The 4,817-nt window shown below is 38.4% G+C and overlaps 1 pseudogene across 1 annotated transcript; it reads right to left on the reverse strand.

Moving 5' to 3' along the window:
• Positions 1–794: 794 nt before the first annotated feature.
• Positions 795–2,543, reverse strand: LOC116555111 (annotated as a pseudogene). The gene has a single exon (XR_004270379.1). The product of XR_004270379.1 is annotated as a THUMP domain-containing protein 3 pseudogene (transcript).
• Between the last annotated feature and the right edge of the window lie 2,274 nt (positions 2,544–4,817).

Raw genomic sequence — 4,817 nt, forward strand, 5'->3', positions numbered from 1 at the left:
TGTTCTATACTAACAATATCTTTGCAGTCCCTTTGATAATTCCTAGACCTCTATTTTAGTTCTATGTATTAATCTGAATAATAGATGGATACTTTAAGGCAAATGGTAAACTTTCCTATAGGTCTTATGAGATTTCGTCCTAGAGGCTGAACACCATTCACAAAATGTAATAATGCTTCATTTCTTGAGTTTGAGGTAAAGAACTTGAGCAACTGGATTAACAAAGCTGCAAAGGCAGTGAAATGTGGCCTAGGATGTAATTAGGTTCTTTGCCTTTCCTTTGGGTCAGGGTAGTTTTGCACTTGACAATGGAAAATAGGCTATGAAGTCTGAAAATACAACGTTCTAAACCCCAATCTCAGAGCACTTTTGTGGGCTTTTCACTAAGCATCTTTAAAGTATTTTAAGCAAAATTAAGCTATCATATCAAAAGAGCTTCAAGGAGAAGCTGTGCCTTCTTATAAAACTTTTGAGACGGAGTTTCACTCTTGTCGGAGTGAACTCGGCTCACTGCAACTTCTGCCTCCTGGGTTCCAGCGATTCTCCAGTTGCAGTCTCCTGAGTAGCTGGGATTACAGGCGCCTGCCAACCACATCTGGTTAATTTTTGTATTTTTAGTAGAGACGGGGTTTCTCGATGTTGTCCAGGCTGGTTTCAAACTCAACCTCAGGTGATGCGCCTACCTTGGTTCCCCAAAGTGCTGGGATTACAGGAGTGAGTCACTGTGCTTGGCCACGTAAAACTTTTCAATTCCATCACATTACATTCACACCTTTCGCTAACCAGGATGAAGAGCATTGAACAGGTTTAAAGAGTGCAGACTGCACTTTTGTTAATACTATTTTTCTCTCTGAGTTCTTTATGCTAACATTTCCAGTGGTGGGAAGTACAAGTACTATTAGTCATCTTCATTCTTTGCATTACCAAAGAGTTCCTCTTTCTCCATCTTGTTCTGAAGGATGAACAAAAGCTCCAGGTGTACATAACAGAACATAAACTGCAGCACGAAGACCACCTGCGTTCACCCAGACTGTATCCACCTTTCGCCATACATGTCGCATTCCAGCTAATGCCTTGGTAAAACACTTTGTGTCTTGAGTAAGCAGTACAGCTCTGCCTGTGGTAGGTGTGCAGACACGGTTCATCTCCCATAGGCAAGCCGATAAATGTTCCAGTTTCTCTTCTTGGATCCTATCCTTTTTCCAAATGGCAAATCTGTTACAATAATATCCACAGAGCCAGTTCTCAATGGCACATTGCAGATATCCCACTGAACAGCATCTATTGGCAAGCCCCAGGGTGGTTTACCTTCTTTAATTTGGCTCTTGGTCAATAAAGATGCGATGTTATTTGCTGCCCTATTCACAGCCAGTGGATTATTATCACCAGCAATGTGGAAACAGTCAGACCATTCAGTATCCCCCTCTATTGGTATTGCCCCTGTTCCACACATTGGATTGACTATTTCATAAGGCAGAGGATCACAGAGCCTGAGCATCCCATAGGCAAGAGTTGATCTAAGAGTTATAGGTCCAAAATGTGTGATATTTCTTCGATGGAGACTCTCTTCAGTCAATGCAATCCCCACAATGACTTCATTATCATGGATGTTCAAAAGAACCTCCACATCAAAGTTGGTCATGTCGGCCTTCCACTTAAAATAATCTTGAACAGCACCCCCAAAATCTCTTGCAGCCTCATTTGAGGTAGAGCAATGTTTCTCTCCTGCCCTGTTGCATGTGACTCTAGCACTTGAGGTTCAGTTTCTTCTTTTGAGCTTTCATCAGTCTCATCTTTGCAAGATGCCAAATCATCACCTGCTAATGTTGATACCTCCTCTCTGATGGCTGGATTTTCGTAATAATCTAAGATATGAGAATCTAAAGCATGGCTAGTGAAGCCTTTTTTTTTTTATCACTTCTCTGATTGATTTTGACTTCTTGTCCATTACTAATCTTCCCTTTACTTGAATTCTGATTTATCTTTTTGCACTTTGCTTTTTTCTTTTTAAAACTGTCATTAATTTTCCACACTTTTAAGGGGTTTGACCGTGGAAGTTTTCCAGCCAAGTCTTCAAAATCCTTTAGAACTTCTTCCTTTGTTTTTTTGAACTGGTAATCTTGGAACTCCTGAACCACCACAAATAAGTTATCAACCGATCTCAGACAATGAACCTGTGCCAGACTTTCCAGTGAAATGACAAAATATATCTTGCCGCGGTCTCTGCTGATTTTGCATGGTGACCCAAGTTTCTCTCTCACTTCATCTGCAGCTGTTTGTTCAAAGCCAGTAGGTACAGTGGCTCCAATAGTGACTAGAAGCTCAGATTCACTTGTGAGGTCACTTTCTGTCAGTCGTACAGGCCTCTGGTTCTCATGAAGGTTCACATCTAGGAGTTGGTTAGTGGCTTCTTCAATGTCACACATGTTGGCTGTGCCTCCGAAGTTCCTAACACTGTCCCTTTAAAAGCAGTACTGTCCCGGCTGTCTGCAAAGACTCTTTCAGCTCCCACACTCCACTGGCCCCTCGCGCTCAGGTCACGCTGCTGGCTGAAATGTATTTATTCATTTATTATTAACTTTTATTTTAGGGTAAGTATACATGTGCAGGTTTCTTACATAGGCAAATTGTATATCTTGGGGGTTTGGTGTACAGTTGTCAGCGTAAGACCCAGTAGTTAGTTTTTTGATCCTTCTCCCTGCCTCCACTTTCAGGTAGGTCCTGTCTGCTGTTCCCTTCTTTGTCTATGTGAACTTCATGTTTGGTGCTCACTTATAAAAATAACATGTGGTATTTGGTTTTCTGTTCCTGTGTTTGCTAAGGATAATGGCTTCCAGCTCCATCCACGTTGCTGCAAATGACATGATCTCATTCTTTTATGGCTGCATAGTATTCCATCCTGTATAAGTACTGCATTTTAAAAAATCAGTCTACTGTTTATGGGGATTTAGGTTGATTACATGTCTTTGCTATTGTGAATAGTGCTGTGATGATCATATGTATGCAAGTGTCATTATGACAGAGCAATTTATATTCCTTTGGGCATATACACTATGATGTGATTGCTGGGTCAAATAGCAATTCTAAGTTTTTTGAGAAACTGCAAAACTGCTTTCCACAATGGTTGAATGAATTTACATTCTCACCAGCTGTGTGTAAAGATTTTATTTTCTCCACAACCTCGCCAGCATCTGTTATATTTTGACTTTTTAATAATAGCCATTCTGACTGTTATGAGATGGTATCTCATTGTGGTTTAGATTTGAATTCTCTAATGATTAGTGATGTTGAACATTTTTTCATATGCTTGTTGACTGCATGTTGACTTTCATATGCTTGTTGACACTTCTTTTGAAAAGTGTCTGTGTTCTTTGCCTCCTTTATAGTGGGATTGTTTGTGTTTTTCTTGTAATTTGTTAAGTTCCTTATAGATTCTGGATATTAGACCTTCATTGGATGTATAGTTTACAAATATTTTCTCCAATTCTCCAGAGTAGGTTGTTTACTCTGTTGATACTTTTTTTTTCTGTGCAGAAGATTTTTAGTTTAGTTAGATCCCACTTGCCAATTTTTGTTTTTGTTGCAATTGGTTTTGTTGTCTTCATTATGAAATCTTTGCCAGGTCCTATGTCTAGAATGGTATTTCCTAGTTATTATACAGGATTTTTATAATTTTCAGTTTTACATTTAAGTCTTTAATGCATTTTGAGTTGATGCTTATGTATGTTTTAAGGAAGGGATCTACTTTCAATCTTCTGTGTATGGCTAGTCAGTTATTCCAGAACCATTTATTGAATAGGGAATCCTTTCCCCATTGCTCGTTTTGTTGATTTTGTCCAAGATGAGATGGTTGTAGACATGTGGCATTATTTCTGGGTTCTGTGTTCTGTTCTATTGATCTATGTGTCTGTTTTTGTACCAATACCATGCTGTTTTGGTTACTATAGTCTTGTAATATAGCTTGAAGTTGGGTAATGTGTTGCCTCTAGCTTTATTCTCTTTTGCTTAGGATTGTCTTGGTTCCAAATACATTTTAAAGTAGTTTTTTTTTTTTTCTAATTCTGTGAAGAATTTCATTGGTAGTTGGTAGGAATAGCATTGAATCTGTAATTTGCTTTGGGCAGTATGGGCATTCTAACAATATAAATTCTTCCTATCCATGAGCATGAAATATTTTTTTCCATTGGTTTGTGTCATCTCTGATTTCCTTAGGCAGTCTTTTGTAATTCCCATTGTAAAGATTTTTCACCTCTCTGATTATCTCTACGTATTTCTTTCTTTTTGTGGCTATTGTGAATAGGGTTGTGTTCTTGATTTGGCTTTCAGTGTAAATGTTATGAGTTATATTTTCTTTCAGGAGACAGGTACCTACCCTGAGATTCTTCAGAGCTAATGCATATGTGGATATTAATGTGTTAATGTTGGTTCTTCAGGACAAATGTTCACATTTTGACAAGGATGTTTATTTTATCATGCCTGAATATTGTTGGAGTTTGAAAAAAAGGTGAATAAATATCACTCCTTTCCTTTTTCTCCAAAAGTGGAGAAAACTATCCCTTTTTCCAGATATTCCATGTTATCACATACATTTTCAGACCTGCAGGCACCTGAGTTTGCTAACAACTAATTTCAAAATATAACAGAATTATTCACCCTTGCAGGGCACTTAGGCAGGCCTGAGGATTGTTGTTGTTGTTTTTAATCTCATGGCAGAAAATGTACAGGATGCAAGTTCTTAGCAAGAGGCTAACTCCTTAAAAAGAATTCTATGGTTTGAATGTGTCCTTCAAAGTTCATGTATTGGAAACTTAAAGCCC

The sequence above is a fragment of the Sapajus apella genome, unplaced genomic scaffold, assembly GCF_009761245.1.
Source record: "Sapajus apella isolate SASKATOON/1434 unplaced genomic scaffold, GSC_monkey_1.0 scaffold14, whole genome shotgun sequence".
Taxonomy (NCBI): Eukaryota; Metazoa; Chordata; class Mammalia; order Primates; family Cebidae; genus Sapajus; species Sapajus apella.